The 25,826-nt window shown below is 36.9% G+C and overlaps 1 protein-coding gene across 3 annotated transcripts in view; it reads left to right on the plus strand.

The window, feature by feature from the left end:
• LOC134675377 (autophagy-related protein 16-1) overlaps window positions 1-17,624 on the plus strand; it is a 233,838-nt gene extending 216,214 nt beyond the window's left edge. For 2 of the 3 annotated variants that reach the window (XM_063533592.1, XM_063533603.1), the window contains one exon: window positions 9,964-17,624. The gene's annotated coding sequence lies outside the window, so the exon portion shown is untranslated. Of the gene's footprint in view, window positions 1-3,050; window positions 3,096-9,963 lie in introns of those variants that run through there. The other variant, XM_063533595.1, reaches the window with a different exon arrangement.
• Window positions 17,625-25,826: the final 8,202 nt, after the last annotated feature.

The raw sequence follows: 25,826 nt of genomic DNA on the forward strand, positions 1-25,826 counted from the left end.
TGAGCATAAACCTCATTTCGCGTACCTATAGTAGACTCGAATTTATTAGGTGTATGTAAGTATCCCTGCTTCTTGACACGGCTCATAAAGGATCCGCTTAGGAAACTAATGCCAAGTTATGATATGACCTTCCAATCTAGATTAGAAACTGAAGAAACTGGAAATTCATGATCAAGACAGTAAGCTTATAGGTTATTCCGGTTAAGATGTTCTAGGTAAGTCTCCTGATTAGGAAAATGACAACAAAGTAACAACTTATCTTATAATAAATAATTAGTAGGCACGTATGTAACTTCTTAAGATAACATGAGAGAGCTAGCTCTAGCATGTATCCGAAAATGGCGCGACTCCATATTTCAAGTTGCGCATAAAGTATAAAATCGCGCGAGTTTTGACAAGATATGCTAGACACCTAGTACTAATCAAGAATCTCCATTATATATTGTACATTGTTTAGGTACACGGAGGCAATTTCGCCAATACAACTAGCAAACTTAATTATGTTTGACCTAATTGTTCCATTTGTAAATAAATTTACAATTGACCGTAAAGAACTTCATTATACCAATTTGGATGTTTTACAATTGACACACAATACAATAACGTCCCGCTAGTGAAAGCGTTACTTTCGACTTTCATAAAGTTTTTGTTAAATGTATGTATGGACTCGGCATGGCCGGTCCATATTGTTCTCGCGACATGAGTCCGCCGGGCTCTGCTACACGTTTCCCGTGCGCTATAATTCGTTATTTTAGCATTAGAAATAAGGTAAACAATCTTGATGTCACTTTTAATTGAAAAACACATTTTAAAAATAAGTTACGGCAAATATGTAACAATTATGAATCTAATACGCTCATCTATATTTTTCTGCTCTCATAAGTAATAGCAAAAAGAATATTTAGTATAGAGGGGTCCTGTCATTGTCAATTTTGTAGTCACGGTACATTTACTGCCATCTATCGACACACGATTAAAACTTAAAATAAAATTGAAAATGTATAAAATAATCAAAATATTTTTACGGATAAATGATTCTTAATTTTTATTGTTCAATACTGACCCATGTTCTTTCACTGATATGTGTTAAAATTGTTAAATACCAAACGGTGTCGTTACCGCCATCTAGCCGAGAATAGGCCAAAGGTAATGGCGCCATCTATTCGAGAATGACTTTTTCTTGGCCGTCCGAGGCACGTTTTTTTCTTAGACTTTATTTATCTTATACGGAGTTATATATATCTCTGGTAATAGTTACTGATTTTTAAAACGCGTTTTTCAATTAAAAGACATGTCAAGATCGCTTACGTTCTTTCAAGTTCTTTCTAATGCTAAAAAAACGAACTATAAGCCTCGGCGTTCAATCCGCTCTCTTCTTTGCATACAAAAAATATATAAATAAACTGACACGATTAATACAATTAATTTGACTAAATTTGATCGATGCTATTTAATGGGGATCGAGAAACAGATTAAGTATAGTGCCATTAACTAGTTAAGAGCTTGTCAAGCGGAAAATTTAATAGCGTCTCGTGCGTTACGTGATCTGTGTCGTGATTTTATTTTCCTAAAACGACCGACGGCCCAATTCGAACAATGCTTATAAGATGTCACAGCGATACGATACCTACTGATCTGTCAGTGTCAAACGTAACATTTTTGGTTAAAACAATGTCACTTTTGAAATTGACAGATCTGTATCGTATCGCTATGACATCTTATAAGCATTGTTCGAATCGGGCCGCGAGCCACTTTCGTTTCACGTAGAGAGGGTGAGCTTATTCATAACAGTTCGATGTTTTTTAGTCTTCTCATCTCCAATATTGAATTTTGAACGTACCGCTGTGCACGTAATAAGGTAAGTATTGGCGCTCTCTAAATTCTTTCAACTTTTTTTTTATATTTGGACAGCTTTAAATAAATCACTTAGTGAAAAAAATTTTGATCACAATAGATCACGATTTTGTATAGTTGAGCGTTTTAAAAATATTGTAATGTAACTAGGTAGTAGGTAAGTACCTACCTAGTCCTTAGTGTGAAAACGGATACAGTTGAGGGCCGCTATGTTAAAAAATGCAATAAACCAGAAACGGCATGCAGGAACCCATGTATATATTCTGACCCGATTTTCGTGAAACCAGAGCATTGGATTATCTCTCGTAATTTGTAAGAAAATTTAAAAAATGGTCCGAATGCGCTAAGATTGCGCGCTTGCAACCCTTCTGGTGTTGCGCTTACCATCAGGTGATCCGTCTGCTCATTTGCCTCCTATATCATAAAAAAAATATTTTTGGACTCAAAAATGATCTAGCAATATTCTTTTTCCAAAAACTCTAAGACGGCGCGGCGCGTTTATGGGCAAATCAAGTTTCCAAGTAATTTTCCAGGCTAAAGACCGACCCCGGCGAAAAGCCAAAAGACCCATAACCTTCATGGTGAGCGATTTTTGAGCTTCCTAAGTGCAGTCATGCATGTGGTGCAGTGCAGACCTGTCGGCAATAAGGCCATATACATATATACATATTTTTCTTTTTTTGACGATAATTAATGCCTTGACTGTCCCTATGATATTTTTGTCTGCTGATTGGGTACCATTTCCAAGTTTCATGGTGTGGTAGGTATTTTATTTGTAGTACCGCGAATTTCGTGGATTGTTATTAATTATTAACGAAGTTAACCGAGTCCATCGAGATGTTATTTACGATCGAGATCTTCGATTGCACATATTTAGGTACGAGTTACGGATGCTGATGTCGAGTTATACCTACTAGGAACGAGTTCGTAGTCAAGATATTTTGTAAGTTAACTGAAGCTTTGAGTACCGTTTACAGCCATGAGCGACGACCCAAGTTTCGGCGCCTAATGACCGCGCTCCCTCTTGCCCGCAAATCGCAGATTGTAATCTTACCATGAAACTACAACTGTCACATTGCCGTACAGTGGTACGATTATAACTGAACTATGCTTCACCTACTGACGCTTTAAATGATGCGTAATTACTGACGATAATTACTAATCACGCCTCATTACATATCGAGGCTTCTTTACAGTTGGACAACCGCTACCTGCGAAGGTGGTCATCACTACCGAATATCTCGACACGACACTCGCTCCGTTACCGTTACTCGATCTCTACGCAAAGGAAGGTTTCAGTAGGTTAGGTATTACCGTTCTAGGAATAATTATGTTTTTTGTGTGATAGTAAGGCCGGTAGTGACAGTGCACGCAACGCCACCCGGTCGGCCGACTAATAGCTGCTATTAGGAAATCTCTGTCTGAAATCGGCAACAATGAGCACGGAATACACTCATTGCCTGCTCCCATTCATTATACTTTTTACGATACTCGTCTCTTAAGTTTAAAATGTGTGCCATTTTTTACAATTTACATTTCTTTTATAATAAGTATAAGCCGCGTGCAGATGTACACAATTATTATAATTGAATTATCTTCGCGTCTTGCGTCTGTATATATTTAATTCACAGTTATTAGCGTAAATAGACACATTTTTTACTGACTTAGGTAATAGAAAGTGTATTTTTGCTGCCTAGATCTTACCTTACAGTAATACAAACGGTAGGTTTATGAGCCACAACTGCATTAATTAACACTTTTGCTTTCGATCGACGATAACTGCGTGGACCGCTATTCGACTCAGAAATATCAATAAAATTTTAGTGTGCTGTATATTTGATCGGCTAGATATAACATTATTTGTAATAATCCCATAATGCATACAAAACTTGTGTTGGCATCGAATACCTATCGGTATCTGCCGCGGCCCGCGGGCGTATCGATAATCGCCTAACAAGGTGTATAAATACTGGATTCCAAATCAATTTGAAATACAACCGCTGTAAGTATACAAATAATGGATGCTATTCGTGAAAATAACGGTTGATTAACCTATCAACCTTGGTCTAGGATTGTACCAGCTTCTTAAAACAAGATTTTAACACAATATTATTAATTCATTCCAATAACATCGTTGAGACCTACGTGTGTGGTTAACCGGGATAGAGAAAAGAGACTCGAAACAGATAGAGAAACTATATATATAGTTTTTAGCAAACCGCTTTTGTAGAACGATTGAAAAACTTATAGAGGATTAGTCCGGTTTCCTCACGATTTTTTCCTTCACCGCCTCGCGACTGGAAGGTAAATATCAAATGATATTTCGTACATAACTTCCGAAAAACTCATTGGTACGAGCCGGGGTTTGAATCCGCGACCTCCAGATTGAAAGTCGCACGCTCTTACAGCTAGGCCACCAGCGCTTCCGCACAAGGTACCTACCTACTACCAAAGAGAATATTGTACAGAGGCGGATTGTCAAAGTAAATTATATAGCCACTGTAAATTTAGTGCCATCTTTCGACTGAAGATTAAAACTGTTAGAACGCCATTTGACTTTGATCCATGTTCTTTCACTGATATGTGTTAACTTGTTAAATATTAATAAAGATAACGCCATCCACTCCACTGTATTAGGCCAAAGATATGGTACAAATCCGAGCGATGGCACTATAACCTTCAGCCTACTCTCAAGTAGATGGCGTTAATATTAATATTTAACAAGTTAAGGTGGTTCGCCTAGGTTACTCAAAACTTAACTCTCGCTAGATGGCACCACTTTTGCAAAATTTCAGGTTTTATTTTTTTGTGAAATGGTCATGGTATTTGTATACTTAAAAGTATGTTTCGCGCACTCTTTAAATAAATATTGAACAATTAAAGTAAACATTGAATACTTCATTGTGCAAAAACCACCTTTTTAATTCGACGGAGTGTTGCTGTCACGCTTTTTCCTAGTATTACTCACACATGCAAACAGTGTTTCCGTGATCCTTGTAGTAGACAATTTCACACAACGTAAGTAGGTATGTTGCATTGCAATAGCGTAACGGTATGTTCGTGGAAATAACTACGTGCAAGAGGATTGGGGTTCAAGACTGGTGCGAGTAGGTAATTTCTTTTTGTTTCTCCTTTGTGTTATCTTACCTTTAAACGAGCAATTATTATATATATGTTACTGTAAAAGCCCGAAGTACGGCAAAACCTAGGATTTACCGGTAAAACCTAGGTTTTACCGATGCCGATCGGTAAAAGCCCGAAATGTTAAATCTTACTAGTTTACTTCGGGCTTTTACCAACACCGATATGGTAAATCCTAGGTCTTACCACGGCAACCGGTAAAGTTTGAATCATGCACTGATTCTTGAGATTATTAGATGAAAAGTAGGTAGGTTTGGATCTCCCGGTTCTGCTGAAGGTGAAAGAGAACTCTACTAGCCTGCATCGTGGCTAGGCACCCAGGTTTAGGTATAGTTAACTTTAAAACCGAATCTGCAGCTGGCCACTTTATTGAGTAATAGAAACGCGTTCCGTATGTGTTTCGCTTTCCAGATGACCAGGGTGCCTAGCCAAGGTGCCAATGGTTTACGCTCCGTAGCGACTGAAGCGCAGCCGTGTCTGTCGCATTAATATGGCAGAGTGATAGAGAGAGGTATTACCCTAACGTTCGCTACGGAGCGAACGACTGGCATCATGGCTAGGCACCCAGATTTAGGTATAGTTAAGATTACCGCCGAATCTGCAGCTGGCCACTGTATTGAGTAATAGAAAAGCGTTCCGTATGTGTTTCGCTTTCCAGATGACCAGGGTGCCTAGCCAAGATGCCAATGGTGTACGCTCCGTAGCGAACGAAGCGCAACCGTGTCTGTCGCATTAATATGACAGAGTGATAGAGAGAGGTATTACCCTAACGTTCGCTACGGAGCGAACGACTGGCATCTTGGCTAGGCACCCAGATTTAGGTATAGTTAAGTTTGCCCGAATTTGCAACTGGCCACTGTATTGAGTAATAGAAACGCGTTCCGTATGTGTTTCGCTTTCCAGATGACCAGGGTGCCTAGCCAAGGTGCCAATGGTTTACGCTCCGTAGCGACCGAAGCGCAGCCGTGTCTGTCGCATTAATATGGCAGAGTGATAGAGACAGGTATTACCCTAACGTTCGCTACGGAGCGAACGACTGGCATCTTGGCTAGGCACACAGATTTAAACGCTTTTTAAAAATCAAAAAACTATTACTTATGAAAGCAGAAGAATATAAATGATCGTATTTGATTTATAATTGTTACATATTTGCCGTAACTTATTTTTAAAATGTGTTTTTCAATTAAAAGACACGTCAAGATTGTTTACCTTATTTCTAATGCTAAAAAAAACAAACTATAGTAATAATTGTGTTTTTCATTCATAGACAAAATCCATTATTTTATCCACAGGAAATTTTATATATCTCTTTTTTATTGCAGTCAGGATGTCCTGATTGTAAAAATAAGAGAGATTAGGTAGAGTATAATTTCTAATTTTCTTTGTCAAAAATAAACGAATACGTGTAGCCCATACCATACTTAATCAATCGATTTATGATAATAAGAAAAATTAAATAAAAATAAAAAAACAATACGAAATTTAGATGTAACAAAAATACAAAAAGTTATGTTCCAGCATACAATTGACTGGGGATCGAACCGGGAATCTTCCGTTTGTAAGCAAAAAAGCGACTGTTTGCATAACACGCCATGATAGTTCTTAGCTAAGCTGACGAACTTCGGGTACTTATTCTCGCTTAGGTCAATTAAGTACCTGTCAAACGTCAGTGTCAACAAAATTGCACTAAACATGACGGCACTCCAAATTCGCGCCGTGGTCAGCCCGGCAACGTCGGAAATGGTATGGCAACGTCGCAAATGTATCTGTACACGACATTTGTGACACACACATACGTAAAATTGATGAAAATTTAACTATGATTTTTGCATGATTTCTGTATGAAACATTGTTTTCCTGTTAATTTCGCGCAAACGAATATTCGAAGGAAGATAAATGCGGAAATATTTATGTACTAATAGTGTGTAGTTACTTAATGAGCTTTGATTGAATTTTGTATGAAAATCGAACCACCTTAACACATATGAGTGAAAGAATAATGATCAAAGTCAAATGGCGTTCTAACAGTTTTAATCTTCTGTCGAAAGATGGCAGTAGGTAAATGTACTGTAGCTACATAATTTGCCATGACGGTAACTCTCTATTTCAAATTACTACTACTTTTTCAAATATTAATGTATGTACATATTTCACATTTAAAATACATCTACCTACTTTGCACTGTTATTAAAGAACTATTACATTCCTAGCCTAGACTCACACATTTCTCATAATGCTACTGCGTTAACGCAACAGATGTGGTTATACATAAACCATACGTGCAGAATAATGCCTAGCTTTAGCAATAAACTAGACTCCCGTTGAATACCTGAGGCTTTTAGTGTCTTCCGTGCAAGTACGTATGTCAAGTACCAACGCTGAATTACCCTGTTGTTTATACTGCACTTGGCGCGTTCATTTTCTCTGAAGAATTAATGGTCGGGTAATGAAGGCCATTTGTGTGTCTACTACTTGCGCCGATGACCTATCTTTTTAACGTTAATATTCAGAATAGGTATACTAAAGGTAAGGTAAACGCAGAGCCTAATCTGCTTGACAATTAAAAACAGCGCCTTCGAAAACAAATCAGTAAGTCCGCCTGTTGTAACGGCAACTGTAAAAATATAGGTGTAGCCAACTTATTCAAAAATATGTCCCATAGTTCTTAATACACTGACATAAGAGCTATGGGACATAATTTTGAGATGATTTGTGCACCCATATTTTTACAGTTGACTGTACTTCTTTTATGTGCTGTAAAGTTTAAACTTATATTAATAATAAATCTATCACTGACAGCGGAGAATTTAGGTAATACGAGCTCGTACACAGCCCGCTTTGGGCTGGTAGACAAGTTTTTTTTTCTACATTCTTCCCTGTTGTTAGGTTTCTCATGTTTCAAACATACGCACAGATAAACATTTTCTATTATTTACGTTCAGTTGACCGTAAGCATTTTTCCTTTGATACCTCGTTAGTGACCTTTCCAGGATACTGACTAAATACACCACAATTTAACCTAATAAGTGGTAAGCTTTGTTCAAAAATATTTTTTTGGAAACAATACATTATGATCATAAATTACACTAACAATATACATGGTCCCTTACAAATACGTTGACATTTTTTTTGTTAATTTTCTTACTTAGGTACATCTTTTATAAAAATGTAATTAAAAATTAAAACTACAGTCATCTAACACAAAACCTCTTCAAGCGGTGGTGGTCTAGCGGTATGCGCGTGCGGCTTTCAATCCGGAGGTCGCGGGTTCAAACCCCGCCGGGTCGTACCAATGAGTTTTTCGGAACTTATGCACGAAATATCATATGATATTTACCAGTCGCTTTTCGGTGAAGGAAAACATCGTGAGGAAACCGGACTAATCCCAACATAGACTAGGAATCCTCTAGACCAGCGGTCGGCAACCCACGGCCCGCGAACCCCTCACTTGCGGCCCGCGAGCCTCCCTGGCTATTTTGTATGTAATATTAACAAACGACAATGTCTGATAAAGTCATAAATATTAACAAAGTGCGGCCCGCGTCAACATCGTTACCTACTATGTGGTCCTTGGCTGCTAAAAGGTTGCCGACCGCTGCTCTAGACCGAGTTTAGAGCAATTATTTCATGCAACCGATGATGCCAAAAATTAGACGAGGTTAGCGAAGTCCCGTGCCGTGATTGGTCCGTTCAAAGACACGGACGTCACACAAAGACACAATCGACTCGAACATGGAGTAAAATTACCGTATGCGTGGCAGAGGGGGTAGCGCGACTATGCTCAGTCTGGAGGATGTTTTGTCTGTGAATCCCAATAAGACCTAGTTTCCCCTCTGGGCAGTAGGTCAGATGGCAGTCGCATTCCTAAAAACTAGTGCCTACATCAATTCATGGGATTAGTTGTCAAGCGGACCCCAGGCTCCCATGAGTCGTGGCATAATGCCGGGATAACGCGAGGAAAGAAGAAGGAATGCCGTTTGTAACAAAAATGATTGTCAACGTATTTTTTGGGAAAGCGTATAAATAATAGATTTCACACAACGTCCTGTGATAAAAATCCTTTAACTTCTTTGATTTCAGTAGGTAATACAAATACATTCGTATTTTTATTTGAGTAGGTACTTACCGCTAGCAACTATTTGTTTATTTATTTAATAAATGACGCTGCGCAGCTATGTTTAACATTAGATAGGTACTCGTGTAGCATTGTAATGATTTAATTTCCTAGACTCGTAATGCGTCGTGAAAGTCTGCGGGTCTGAATATCCATTATATTTTTGCGTGACTAAAACAACTATTTTGCGTGTGTAATATAATGTAAATAATTGGACTTTCGAGATTTCAACCTTTAACCTTATGAGAAACTTAATTCGAAAGAAATACCTACGGGAAATTGTTGTTTGTAAGTAAATAGGTATAGACTGATTCGAGCCATATTTTTTTTATATATAACTAATTATTATTTTAAAAATAGTTCCGCAATACATACTATAGTTACTTTATTTTTATTTACAAAATAGACCTGCATCGACGCTTGTATTCTAACATCATTTAAACTTACACGTTATTTTGCAAAACTCAAAATATTTTATTATATATATAATTTTTTTTTGTTTACAAAATTCAAAATTATTTATTCATTTAACATGCACAGGGTATACAGGTGTGTCGAATCCTACATTTAAGTTAATAACTTGTATTAGGAGGAATTCGCTCTTCCATACAAAATTCCGACTTATAATTTCTAATCTATCATGCTTTACTTACACTATGTATCATGCTTAATAATGTTATTGTACATAATGTCGTTGAAAGTGTATTACATGATACGTCTACAGCGGACCCTTTTGAGGTATCTAGGGAAATCGACAATACGTAGCCTAGACTTTATACAGTCAACCAAATTTGTAGTTGCATTACCCTTTCGAGAATGTTTGTACTTTTTAATGAAAATATTTTACTTTTCAGAGCGAGAACTCCGCACTTCCCACAGAGAGTGAGACCGACAACACTGAAGTATTCAACTTCTTTCGCGGCATCACTACTGACATATTGCATCGTTTCGCATGAAAAGACATCAATGCACATAGGTATCCAAGAGGTCATAGACTTTATACTCTACGATGTCAGTCTGTGCCAGGAAAGTATCGACTGACAGACATTTAATATAACATTCGATATTTTTACTGCTTTGAATGATTTTCAGCAATTATTGGAAAGTCTTAGCTTTTATAATAAGACAGTGAATGCGAGCTTTGTTACTGTCGATACTTTTGAAGATTATTTTTTAATTTATAAATGTAACCTAATATTTGCCAACATGAACTGTGTTTTGTAAATACAAATTGTGTACAGGAAGGTATAATTATACCTGCTAATAGTCGTAAAAGAATGCTTGTTGAATATGATTTATTATAAGTGTTAATGATAATTGTACAGAAGTCTTATAGTGGTGCTTGAAGGCGGCCCACGTTCTAAATTATTTGACTGAAGGAACGTTCAAGGAAATTCACGTTCGATTTCTTCGTGAAGTACTTTATTTTTCTCCCCGGATATTTTCCATGTTGTACGACTGCTATTTGTTTCTATTGTATATGTAGGTATGTATACCAAATCTGCAATCAACATTTTAACTGTATGTAATTTCAACAGTTTAGTCTTGCCTGACCGGCATGCAGTGGACAGTTACTAAACAAATAATTCGGTTAGGTAAGTACATATTGTACAACTGTAGGTAGGTACAATATGCATTAACACTTAGGTGCTAGATTTCGAGTCATTATTTTGTATGACCTGCCTAACGCATTATTTTAAGGCCTTTTATATTAATGATGGCAATATTGCTAAGTCAGGTAGCTTTAGCATATTAAGTTTAATAACTCTTCCCCTTACCTTACTTAGCTACATATTGGAAATCAACCTCATTCGACGTCTAAAAAGAGATCAGCGTCCAGTGTCTAATAAGATTCCGTTAGATCTTTATATGTAGATATATTGACGAAATCTGGCGCGTATTTGAATTTTCATAGTCAGGACATCTCTCGCCAGGTCTTATTAATCGACCTACATATCCTATTACTTATGTATTGCCAGAGACTAGTAAATTTTCTACGCGGAAAACCTCCATACAACACAACGTTACTCGTGTGTCTTTTTACTATTTTTCTATTTTATATCCACTTATCCAACCTAAACCAAAAACCTGACTTGCCTGGCTGCACTAGATAATATATGCACAAAAATAGGTACAATCAAAGCATAATAAAATCATTTTAGGCATGCTGCTCTTATGGACTGGCGCCTTCCATGCCTTTTCTAAATATTTTTTTTTTAATTTACTATTTTATGCTTTTAATGTGACTCGAACTGCAGTCAGATACCTAAATCCAATTTCACAAGCTCTTATTTAGTTTAACTTGTCCCGTTGTCTGTTGTCGGTATGTCTGTAATCAAATCTTGCAATTTAAATTTGTCCCACTTCCCGGTTTCCGATAAAACTAAATTGTACCAAAAAACATGAAATTGAAGAATTTATTCACTTAATAATGCGGTAAATAAAAGCCTTCTAGTCTAGTCGCTAGTAACCCTGCCTACGAAGCAGGTCCCGATCTCAAGTCCCGCTAAGCAGCCGCTAAGGCAATTCGTGTGATCATCACAAACTTGTGATTTAGGAGGGTATTAACCAAACGGAGTAGCCATTAACAGGCGTTCTTTGTCTAAAATAGGAAGCCAATGGCCAATTATATGGACTGACGTTTATCTGACAGGGCTATTTTTACGTTTCGTGCTCCTCCCCCGCAAAAATCGGCAGACTGTTTTGCACAGAAAATTACAGACAATGCGTCTATGTTTGGTTATATCCTACAAGATCATTCACATTCACAATTCTCGCTACGTTGTAGGTATGTGGCTTGTCAGTCATCATTATTTACTAAACTCTGGTATTGCAAATTTTCTATTAATATAGAGGGTCTTTAATCTTTTTCGCGTGTAAAAATGTATTTCACTAAGTATCCGACAGACAATTTTGGTGTAACCTGAGGTTAATGTGTTTACTGTGTGTAATCGTGCACGTAATGTGTTCGGAGTGCCAAAATAACCCGCCGCAAGCGGCATGATGGGCTCGTGTCATTAGCCACGATTATAACGCGGGCACACGGCGCGTTCAGTTAATAATGTGAACATTACAATAACGTCATTTGAGTCAATAGCGACACGAGCGTATGATTTGTTTCGAAAAACATATGGGAATGCTTAATATAATGCGTAACAATAGGAAACTTAAATGTCAGTGACTTATAATATTGTTTATCTAGTTATCTAACGGCTCGGAGTCCACGTGAGAACGGGCGGTTGTTGTGAATTCCGCGCAGATCACTTCCCAAAGATTACAGTTTACAGCGCAAATTAACTTTGCAAGAGTTCTGAGATAATTAGATCCAAGTGTGCTGTAGGGTTATGAAGCGTACCTACTCGTTAAATTATTGTACAGTCAATAACAGAACTATGAATACAGGCAAAGTGTCAAAAATATGTATACAGTACTTTATTGCCTGTACATTACATCGTCGTCGTGTCGTGTATACATATTTTTGGCACTTTGCCTGTATTCATAGCTCTGTTGTTGACTGTACATAGTTAACAATTGAAAAAAGGTAGAACATGACCTGATCTGACTTGTTTAATGGATACTGATATAAATTAATCATAATGACGTCATCGCGTTCTTGTAATCAATCGTCACGGACCAAGTACGTCACATTAACATACAATGATGGAGTCTGAATGATGGATAGAACAGGTATATGTAATACAATCAAGACAGTAGCACTTTGATGGTATTTATACTACATGTTTAATTTATAACTTTTTTGAGACAAGTAAAAAACAGCAATAGAATATAATAATACTTAAACGCAAAAAAATGCGGTACATACTTATTCTGCTGCTTTAAGCAGGTATGAAACACATATATAATAATATTTTTCACCACACCAAAACAATAGTTATTTGTTTTACAAGAGGGTAATGTTGTTGTTTAACCGCTCGTGCTAATATTGATACCCGAGCAAGCGAAAGATTCCAAAATTGAACCACGAGCGTAGCGAGTTTAAACAAAGTTTGCCCCCGAGTGAAACACACATTTTTTCACCACACCAACCCGAAGCAAATATTAAATATAAAATATCAAACCAAATCAAATCCAAATGAATGTTATTAAATATTTATCATCCAAAATCATCATTTAAAAGTCAATTGTACCAGCAAACATAAGAAAACAACTCAAAATTTGCATTTCATTACTTTGCCTCACATGTGAATAAAATGCAATTTTGCTATCTGTTTTTGAAGTGCAAAGTAAGCCTTTCCGAGCTGGTGTGTGCATTAATAGTAAAACTTTAAATTGCGAAGCCATCAACTTATATAAAAACTAAATGCATTAAAACATTTTTATTTATTATTTAACATTTTAAATCAGGCAACAAGACCCATATTACAAAATTACCTTACAGACTAACATATACATATATGCATTTTTTTAATCTTAAAAAAAACTAAACACTATTTAATCGTTTCTTACTGTTTGAACATATAGGCTAAATTATGTTTCTTAATTAAGGACATATACACTACAGTATGTAACTGAACAAAAAGCAAATCACATTTTATTTGTATGATTTTTTTTACCCGTTAAATGCACGTAGTATATCCGTCATATACTACGTGCATTTGATTTTTTTTTGCTAGCGTGGTGTAATCATTACATCATCCGTGTGTACAATACTGTACGTGTACGTCCCTAGTCCTACGAGGATTCGGGTTGAGTTAGGCATCATATTCTTCTCTTCTTAAATTGCAAGGACCAAATGAACGAGTATTTATTCAATGTTATTCGGTCGATTATGTTTTAACGGACTTTAAATTTAAAAAAAAGAGAGGGAAGAGAGGGTTTTTACTATATTCTCACTTGTTTCAACAATACATGGTAGTGCTTGTTAGTTGAATTGGTTGGACAAGATGCTACTATATACGTACTACTATACACTGCCACCTCGGCCCTCCACAATTACATTAGCAAGTGTCGCCATAAAAACATGCTAGTCACGGTACGCGAGTGAACTAATTTTGATATATTTATAGGCGTTCTGCAGATTACTAGTACAGTGAGATCCATGCACACTGCACAGTCCACAGGTTACAGTGATCACCTACCATAAATAAAGATTACGGTAAAATAAGAAGCGGGGTCACAAATATCCGATCGCAATATCGTTGAATATTCGAAATCTTGTAAACGGTACACGAAACGAGGTCCACGCTTGTCAGAATTAAATAAGTACACACGCCTGTTATAAAGCGATTTGGGTAAAAGTTTGCAGAATGTGCAGAATGCCATATGAAGTTTCTGTCACGTGTTTCGAATACGAAATCGCAGTTGCATATCGTGAGCTTGTGTTGTGGCGATAAGCGCGCGTTGACAGCGCCCAGGCGCGCGCCTGCGGCGAGCCATCCATAATCCCGTGACGTGTTTTGACAACCGACCGCCGAGAGTTTTTGCGAGAGTTTTTTGTCGTCCAAGGTGTAATGACCCCATACCATTTATAATGTAATTTCCACATGGTAATTACTCTTATAACCGACCACTTAATTACCCGAAACTGTTGCGACGCCCGCTCAGGACGACGATCAAAAAACACAATCCGGCGCCGGTTTTAGATTAGCCTCCATTCACCTTCCACCTCCGCTAATTAGTTTCGAGAACACTCATGGGTTCCTGAACTAAAACCGGACGCACAATCTCGTTCTAACTTCGAACCTATCACTAAAGCACTGGTCTCTCTATATAATCGTATTTTTCTTGCCAGTTAAACGTGTCATACTCTAAATTATATTAACGCCTAAACATTTGGTTCTCTAATTAATTTAGATTTTATTGATACAACTTTGTCTTAATATATTATTGCTGGCCACAATTTAAGAGCTAGTCATTTCGTTGCCTAGCTTTATTCATACCATGCGTATAAATATATATATTTGGTTTGTATAAAATATTATGCGCCTTTAGTGTTTCGATATAATGTTCTAACAGTCGATATATTTAAAAAATATATGTAAATTAAGTAATCGGACGCACTAAGTTAAACACATTATGCATGTGAAAGAAGATATTAAGGAACCAAACAGCGCTATCTATTAGATATTTATACGCGAATTTATTGATAAAGTCAAGAGGTTGATGTTGTTTGCGCTCAAATACCTACGTGGGCACCGTTTATTTAGAAAGTGAGGAGCACAAAAATTAGGATATCTTCAGATATACATACTAAGTTTGTGGCTTGTGCGTCTGTTCTATTGACCGACAGTTACACCATTAATAATACTTATACCTATCCCAAGTTAGACAATTTGTAAATTGCGACGTTAATACTTCTTTCTTTAAGATCCGGCGTAAAATAGTTAATAGAGGTAGGCCTGGATATATATTTTTATTTTAGTGAATTCCATCATATAGCCTATATGATGGAATTCACTAAAAATATTATTTCTACGTGTTTGGTTGTATGGCTTCCGTTATACCCCAACGGAGCGCCGACTGGTATTGACGAGACTGCATCATAATCTTTCTTAAAGAATATTAACTAAGTTCTTATTCTTAAAGAGTTATAGTCTGTAAGGACTTGGCAATGAAAATCCGTTGCTTGGTCTTGGTAGCGATCCATGCAGTAGTGAAACCTCATTCAATGTTAACACATGGATACTGCGCAATTAAAGGATAATAAAATTTTCAATTGGTAACTTACATAATTTTGTGTGCTTAGGAAGAATTAAGTGCCGCAGATTATAGTCTATTCCATATGTATGTAGAAATCCATACGTATGTTTATGGAAATAATAAACCGTGTGGCCCGATTTATAAAGTGCAATCTTTTTGTTTTGCTTACATCAACCTATTATTTTAGATATTAAAATATGTATGTGAAATATTCATAGATTTGGGTCTGTAAAATATTTATGGACAAATATGTGCCTTTAAGTAGCAGTAAGCAGAGGGATTTCCCTCGAGATATATTTTTAGCACTTGCTTGTGACATATTTTTTGTAAAGGGGCCCACTGATTAACAGTCCGCCGGACAGTATCGGCCTGCCAGTTAAAACAAAATTTTGACAGTTCCGAACAACTGACAGGCCGATACCGTTAATCAGTGGGTTACTTTGCGTCAACCTCGTCGGTGACAAAATATCATGTATCCCCTTACATTTTCATATCTTGTGAAACCAAAAAAAGCTACGAATTTTTTTATAATCTATCGACGTCCTGAAGTATTTTTTCTCCAATGTATCATTCGACGAAATGTTAATAATACTCGAAACAATTTTTTCAAAAACCATTAACCTACCTAAGAAAAAGGCATCGTGGCAGTAAGCAGGTTTTGTGAGGTTAGAATTCTGACCATCTGATACTCGTTATTCCACGGTTTTTTTTAATTAAAATTTGACAAATTAATATTACTTAACATTAAACAATGATTCTTCGGGACCGTCTTATAGGTACGTCACTATTTTAAGACTGCCACTAATGTAATGTGTTACTTGGGGGTTATATTTATATTGTTTGTGTGTCTAGTTTTGCTTGGGCATTGGTAATTTATTGAAACATGAATTGATCGAATATTAAAAAATACTTGAGATCGAATGTTGATGAAGTACCTAAATGTAAATACGCAAAACTTAACATCCTATAAAATATGAAAAAGAATAACTCTGTAACTTAACAAAAAACGCGTTTTAGAAGTTTAGTAAACATTTATCTGTCACAATTTTTAAGGAAATTTAATGTGCTACTTTTTTCAAACTAAGTACTTAAACGATGTTGCATGATATACATTCAATCATAATTAATATGCTACAGAAAGTGTTTGAAAGAAAAGAAAGAAAGAAAGAAAATACATTTATTTTTTATTTGTTTCCTCTCCAAATTGTTAACTTAAGGAAATTTGAATGGTCAGCAAATTATGTAGGTCTATTTAAGCGATAGTAAGCATAATATTTTTGTTTTAAGGTACCTAAATGTCCCAGTGCTCAAAACTAGCAAGTCACTTTAACCCAATGGTTGACTGAAGGAGAATGCCTTGAGGTCTGTTCACCCGTTGTACTCTTTATAGTCATTCAATTATGTTTAAAATAGATAAATATCTACTTCTAGAATTGACTGTGCCAACAGTTGGTACATTTTGTCCATTGTTAAACCTAAGATGGCAAACATGGGAACGTTTACCTTTATTTTTCGAAATGAAGTACAATTACCGAGATGTACATAGTTTAGTTTCATATTTTTGTATTGTGGGTATGGTATTGTATTGTAATGTACAGTATATTATTATATGAGAGTCGAGGTAGGCTGAAGTTTCACAGGAAGAGTTACTCGGCTGCAAGCTTTAGTTGCTGGTGTATATAGATACCTATACTTATTTCTCTTATACATGTGTTCGAGAAAATCTACTTGTGTAGCTTCAGTAGTTAATACATTCTTATTATAAGTTACGTTCATAAATAAAAAGAAACATATTCATCACTTTTATTCTACGACTTGTATTTTAATATGGAAAATAAACATCATTATGTATCAATTGGTATCTCATTTCACTCAACAAATATCATTTCGCAGAACAAGCCCCGCTTTCGCGAACCTATTGACGCTCTGTCGAATTAAGATTCATTTGACTGAGAAATATTAGTAACCGTTATGTGTGATTTATTTAGGTGAAGCTATTAAAGCGTGTTATTAGTGAGAACGGTCATCACCTACTGACCCGACCGTTGTCTAATTATAAAACAACCCGAGGGTAGGTGGCGAGGCCGTGCAGTTGCGTGGTTTGTGTATGTGATACGGTTTAGCCCTGCTCCTGCGGGATTCAACGCGTGTGCTTCCTTATGTTACTCGCACTTATTACGATATGACCAATTCGTACATCTGGCAGAGATTAACGCCGCAAAGTTTTACCACTTCGGTAACCGCATTACCCGTACAAATTACCTTTCTACCACTTTATTTCTAAAGGACCTTAATTTCGCTAATCATTCCGTTACCTACAAACAAAAAACAAATTGTCTTGTGCAATTGCTAAGCTAAAAACGCGAAGTTGCTACAAAATAATAATATAATAGGTATTAATGTGGTTCAAGTTCAATTACATTGAAAAAATACTTACACGAGTTACACTTTTTATTTGGTTCGGTACGCCTCCACACCTACCTATTTCTCTCGATGCCATGATTACATCTATGTCCATTTCTCGAACGGTATTAGGCTGCAATTAGGTATAGCTCGTCCGACGGTTCAATAGTAAAGACTGTAAACTGCCATAAAACATAAAGATAAGCTAATTAGTTGCGTAAATTATTTCTTATACGTATACGACGATCGTCAGTTTGGTTTGGGGACAGTGTAGTGATTAAGTATGTTTTATTATAATATGTATGTACTCAATTATTATATTTTTTCCAAATACTGTCATTCCTAGGTACCTACTTATATTCGTTTTCCGGTTCTGTTTACAGTAAAATTTTGCCGTTCCAGGAACATGAATCACAATGATCTGGGTTATTAAGGTGAAGGTGAATTCGAAGAAGTAAGTAATTATACGACCCTCTTCTTTTCAGCTCGTCGGTTCATTACAGTTAATGCACACAATAAACGACCAAGTGTTATCTTCATCGGCATATGTGGGTCCGCTCAAACGAAGTACTTACTGGCCACAGGTGTGTTTTATTATTCATTACTTTATTTTATCAAGATACCATCTTGACGGACGTGCTACGTACCGGACACTATTACAATGGCCGGGATGTTCCTCTTGTTGTAATGGCATAGCCAATATCAGATTCTGTTGAAACGACTTGACGGATCCGACACCTATTTGAGGCGTACGAATCCGATAGCAAAACATAAATAACAGTATTCGCACATCGTTCGTGTTACTTTTTAGATAAGCAAAAACCGCGAACGGTGCGAACCTATTATGGTGAGCAAATTAGAGATGGCTTTGTAATTACGGTGCATTATTTAGGTAGTAATTTGGAGGTCGAGGAGCGCGTAATTGACAGGTGTAGGTAAAGAGTGGCGCAGACGTGACCCAGTGAGAGAGCCGACTCTGAACTGAATAATCTATAGATGACGTGTCCTACCTACTTCACTTGCTATACTAATGGCTATACTTCATGCCCTTGCGAGCAAACCACAACCTACAGACATCAATCGGCGACCCGACCGCGAACCAATGCATTACTTCGCACCTCACAACCAAAAAAAATGGAAACAATAGACGTGCGAAATCGATGGTAAATGTAAATCCGTTACTCATGAACACCGTTGCACCAGATATCTCAGAATTGAACGATTGCAAATATTCAATGCGGACAAGAAACGCAATATATGCCGTAGTAAACCAAATTTATTAAGATGTATATATCCCACAAATCACAGTTTATGGAACGGAAATGATTTTGTCTCGATACCTTATAAAACCATTCACAGGTACACACGCAAGACTTCCAGCGCGAGGGTTATCACGATAGTATTGAAGTAGAGTAAATTCAAAATTGCTTAAGGCACAGAAAAATACCTATGGATGGACCGAGAACACAGGAGCTTTGCAACATTTCTAATAAATCGGCATAGTACGAAACCTTTAAAGAAAAAATAATTATTGAATAGGTTAAATATAATTTATTTTCCATGCATCATAAAAATATATATGTGACGTTCCACGGGAAAAGGTACCTTATGAGGGTTTCTAGTTCCGGAGATATGAAATGTTTTGTAAAGAGGTGAAAAAATGCTCAATTTTTTTTTATTGTGTGATCTCAAACCTTAATGCGTAACGTTTGTTTACCTGTTTTTATTTTTGTTATAAGTTAGTTATAAGCCTAGTAACGTCGTCTCAGAGTTTAGTAAAAAGGTACCTTATGGAAAAAAGGTTGAAAATGTCCGAAAAAACTAGTCAATACGGGAAAAGAAGTTTGGTAGAGAACTGTATTAGCATTCTGCAAAACTAATTTGATAATTTCATTTCTGGTTGGGGCGCCTAGCAAATATTATAACCGTACATCGACCGACATTATAAATCCAAGTAGCCTGCTATTATACTAAAGTTACTCTCGTCAAGTCTTTCTTAACTAGAATAATCTTCATTTGGTTTGGTCGCATGCAATAAATCAGCCATTGGTTTGCTGCAAATGCCAATACCCGACGCATTACCTTATGGAATATCTAAGGTCATTGAACCTCAATGCCGCTTGTCTTCAATGGCAACCAAAATATATTATTGATAAGAAATAGACGATTTATAACATCTTTACCCCAAAATATTATTAGTTTATCCTAACTGTTCCATCATCATCATGCCTCATCATGTAACTTAACCACAAGGTACCTTTTCATTACATACAAATTATTGGTCTTTTTTAAGATTATTATGACGAAGAACCAATTAAATTTGTGGCAGTTTAATGTAAATTAATATTTTCTATTCATAAAAGATAAAAGCTTCAATGTGATTGATGTTTTGTAGTGATGTATTATTAGATTTATTTCCATAAGGTACCTTTTCGTAAATGTATGGAGCAAATACTGTTATTGTTATGTAAGTTTAAAGTGGCATAAGGGGTTAAATATAGTATTTAGTTGGGGTTTTAGGATTTATTTCATTTGAATGACAGAATTTCTTTCATATGTGCTCAGAAAAACGGATTGTGTGTTACATTAAAAGTAAAAATATTCAATTTTCTGATTTTATATGAAAAAGTCAGAAAATACATTTTTCACCTCTAAATCGGTATTGTTTTTTGCTTAAACTGTCTCTCAGTGTCGTTTTCTAATAGATAAAATTTAAATCTTGAGAGCTCATTGCAATCAATCGTAAAAATGAAATAAAACTTTATTTTCAAGAGACTGGTTAGTATACACATAAATCAGTCGATATCAAAGGTTTCTATTTGCATTACAGAACAAGTCGCAACATTTTTTTAATCTCAGATTTATAAGGTATTATTATTTGTAGTCAACTATGTAACTTACTTCAGGAACATAGTTTTTTAGGCGGCTAAACTTAAAACTTCTCTATCGTAAAGTTGCTCATTTCACAACATTATTTTCAAAAAATCATATCTCTGTAACTACGCAACTTAGGAGGTTGATCTTTTGTGTTATTGATAGCTTATTTATTGTAGATTACTGGGGTATGCATAACTCCATACCCGCCATAAGGTACCTTTGACCGTGGGACGTCACATATATTTCATAATCACTACGTTTAAATAGGCTGGCATTTCGAATCCGGATTTAGCAGCTCCCGGCCATTCGCTGCTTCAATGGAGCCCGTTAGGCATGCGAGCGATCTTATTAGATTTTTTTATCACTGAAAGTAGTTTGTGCATTTTCTGGTTTAACCCGTGGTGGCTTGTCTAATTAGAATGTTTGCGTACGCGACGCGACGCATGGGCCCCGTGCCCGTGTAACGGTCTAGTTGTTTGGTACACTCAACTTTAAATCGAACGTCCGATTTTTCGTGTACCTACAAGTAAAAAATCTCCGCGACTGTAACATATTTTTTGTTCGAATCATGAGAACGCCGGCTACAACGTTCCGTGATACTACACTAAATAGTAGTTTGCATCGAACCCTGCCGTTGTGTTAAAGCCTGGTGGGATTTCCACGAGGACACAGCAAAGCCAAGGGCCAGCAAGGACAAGCAAAGAGGGGCCGTCCCCTCCTATCACGCAATATATATTTTGGTCAAAATTCACAAAGTTGATAAGAAGGTGAGGAACCGATTGTGAAAAGAACTGCTTAGCTATTATGAAACTATCAGTATTAGGTAGCCACGCAGAATTTTATAACATAATAATCAATTTGATCGTGCATATGACATCAAACCGATATTTTAATTATATTGGAATCATATCATAACTATATCGGCACTACATCGAAAAAATCTCGTGTCTCACACTGCTACTCAAAGTTAATTGAAAGGCAGTAACTCAGTATGCATCCCGTAGCAGATACCACATTTTTCTTTTGATTGACAGAACAAGTTACGAGTTTTGTTCAAAGTATAGTGCCGATAATATGCACCTACATAATTAGATGTCATTCGCGTGGGCATCTGGATCGCACTAATACATGTACGGAAAAGTCAGAGCGAAATGAACGCGCGAATAACAGCTTAAAACTGTTTACAAACTTCTTACCAGACATTTGATGTAGATCATAAATATCATAACTTTCTCCACTTTAATAAGCAGATATTAAATTCTCAATTGCAAGACAGGTACTTATCCGCATATAACGTAAAGTAAACGGAATGCATCTTCTGGCGAGCAGCAGATATCAGACTTGACGAATGCACAACATTACAAGACAAAAGCGCGACGGATTTGAAGTAAATCGACAAGTCGTGACCGCGCCGTTTAATCATAAGCATCAAAGCTAATTAGAGTACCTAGGTCGCGAACCCCTGGGACCGGTAATGAAAATCACAACTGAACCTAGTTGCGAGGAAAATTGCACTTGGCATGGAATTCCTCAGCATTATCAGCCTTTCTACAGAGACAGCCTGCCCTCTCAGTTCTCAGTCTCTAAACTGTTCGAGTTCATAACTTCTAACGACTAGACGGCGACTCGTGTAATGTTTTATTTCTTTCCTGCCGCCTCCGCTTGTTAGCACGCAAGTACACTAGACATCTCAATCATTGTCGGGACATCAATTTAATTGACGGCTCCATACGGAGTAAGGATCCATCCGCGGCCGTAACTTCCGGCTCTCCGGCGTGGCTGCCGCGAAATCGAGGAATAGCGCACCTACAATTTATAACATGAGCTATAATTACTTTCATATAAAGACAATATTGTTAAATCACAGAAGGTCAGAAAGATCGCTCGCTATATTCATTTCGCCGAGGAGCTGTTTACGATACTTATTATTCAATAAAACTGTCAGCTGTGGCGAATTATGTTGTTGTAATACTTGTAATGCTCGCTCTTGAAATCACGCGTCTAAGGCGCGTGGTTTCTGTTTAAATTGGTTCACCTGTTCGCAAAGCTCACGGTGCACGGTGCGAGCTGCGAGCCGGCAGGAATGCGCGCCGCTGCTGCTCCAGGCCGTAAAACTGAGCTGTGTGAAATATTAGTATCTACCCTCGCCTTCAAATGAACATGGCTACGTCAAAGCTTCTGGTATGTTGCCAGCAAATTATATAGGCATTTAAGCAAGTGGACACTGCACAGTAATATACAGTAAGTATTTCTACAGTAAGTAATTTATTTTTAGAATGCATACACATACAGTACATCCTCCCCTTGGTGGTCAGTTCTTACATTGTATTTCTCTTTAATTAACCTACTTGCTACAAACAGTTGACTACTTAGGTACTTACTTACCACTTACTTATATATTATTTGCCGAATGCGCTTGCACAGTTTACACAAAGTGCAAATGTAATGTTGATAGGAGGCTATTCACGGACGCGTTGTCATCGGTGATTTATGCTCTTGGAGGCTGCGCTGTGCTGTGGGTCAGCAGGGCGAGGGGTGCGCCCGACGGCGTACCACGGACCTTTGCGAGAGAGGAATTGCAAATATTTCAATATTAATTTACAAAGAATTACTTTATAGACTTATTAAAACGACAAGTAAATTTAATTAGTACCTATTCATACGTTGTTTTTAGGGTTCCATAGTCAACTAGAAACTTTTTATATTTTTTTTATGATCACCTAATTATGTACTTTGTGTGGAGATTGAGACGTGACACCTCGGTTATTTTTTATTTAATTCACAAAGCGTCCCATTTTTATATTTACTTAAGTATGTGTATATATCACTTAGTGAAATATAAGAACATAACAATAAAAAATATTGATAACCAAATCACCGTTTAAAGAACGCCAAAGTGCGTTCGTATTGCCCGAATGCGCTGGTGCTCACGTGCTACACGCGCACCGCACGCGAGCAATCACGCGCGTATCTTTTCTTTAGGTTGCGCACATTTCGAGACGGCTATATTACATATAGTTTCTATATACCTACTACCTACATAGAAAATACACTAGGACAAACATTAAATTAGCAGACCTATTCAACGTTAAGTGACTTCTGTTGCACATAATTAACTCGCATTTGGGTGAATGGGGTTTAGAAACCCATGGTAAGGAACCCATAGCCGGAGGCCGCGCCTTTGACCCTCACAAACGACTACCTAGCTTCCCTCCGCACTTTGTTTGCGCACCGCCGCCGCGCCCACCCTCTGTAATTTCGCTAAACTAACCTAGTCTAACCTTGCTCTCTGAACTCTGTCTAACGCTTTTCGCAAATACCACACCGCTCCGCACCTACGTAGATAGTTACAGTGGAAACTAAATATCAGTTAGTTTTAAAGTAGGTACCTAATTAGTATTCCGACTTAGTAATAGTACAGAATGAGTATTCCGATGAAACATTGATTGCGCTAAGTAGGTACATACTTAAATGAGTAACGAAGCACAGACAGAATAAGGAAATACCTACGAAGAGATTCAATTTTATGACTACATAAAGAGCGTTCAGGCTGTCGGTAATGTCTTCATCGAACGCAGTCAACGTCGGGATAGGCGCCTTCCCACGCAGCGCCCGCGCTCCTCCGACACCAACGACACGACCATGTAATGTGGCTCTTATATCCTAGCTAAGGTTGCGACACATGTGTTTCTTACAAGATATCCGAAAATTTTCGGGCGAGTGACTTAAGGCCCAGTAGGTTCATGTTCTTTTTTCACTCTCACTGTGAAAGTGCTCAATAAAGTAATAAAATAGTACATTACTACAGAGGCCGGGACGAAAGGGGTTGCCGGCCGAAGACATATAGACGGCCGAGCGAAGCGAGGCTGGATAGGTCTGAGCGCGGGCAACCCCATTTCCCGCCGAGGTATGTATAGTGCTTTTCTCAAACATGCAATGAAATAAATAAAATAAAAAATCCACGAAACCCAAGTTTTATATAGAAAAAACTAAAAGTAAACTACACCCAAAATATAACCAACACGTACCTATAATCATTATCACGCGTATGTTTTACACGAGTCGTGTATTTTTACTACCCGTATATTTTCATGTATCTTTGATTTTTTCGCCTTGTATCCGCCTGACTGTCGTTTTCGTCACATAAGTTTACATAGTCTTTCATGTTGATATCATGTTTCAGATACATCGTTGCTTTGTGCATCGAGTAAATAAGTATAATTTCCACAGTGTTCGCGAATTTGTAGTTACATTCATTTAAAATATGCCACAAAACTGTTTCTAATAAACTGTACGCCATTCTTCTTAGTTTCTCAAATAATAAAATTGCCATAACCAACCATATACATACTTCGTCTTTGACTTGGCGGCAGAGGCAGCAAGTTATTTAAAATAAATTTTGCTTACGCTGCCAATTCCAACACCTACGATTACAATTAATATTCATTTCATTATTTCGTCGGAACTCATATTAAAGTAAAAAATCAACAACGCACCATAAATCCAATAAAACAGAATGACAATTTTTCAACTTTGCCTCCATAACAATTTAAAAAAAATAACTACGCGTGTTTGAGTAGACCTTTTTACCGTTAACGTTTAGATGAAATATTTTAAATGTTTTTATTTGTGTAGTTAAATTTATAATTTAAAATTATGGAATTTGGTTAATAATGTATTATTTATTAAATTCATGTTGATTTTATACAAATAAAACGGCAAATTATAGCTAACATTGATTTTTGTTTTTTTTTTTATAGGCGTAGTGGCAGAGTGT

Source organism: Cydia fagiglandana, chromosome 2 (assembly GCF_963556715.1).
Source record: "Cydia fagiglandana chromosome 2, ilCydFagi1.1, whole genome shotgun sequence".
NCBI classification, from domain to species: Eukaryota; Metazoa; Arthropoda; class Insecta; order Lepidoptera; family Tortricidae; genus Cydia; species Cydia fagiglandana.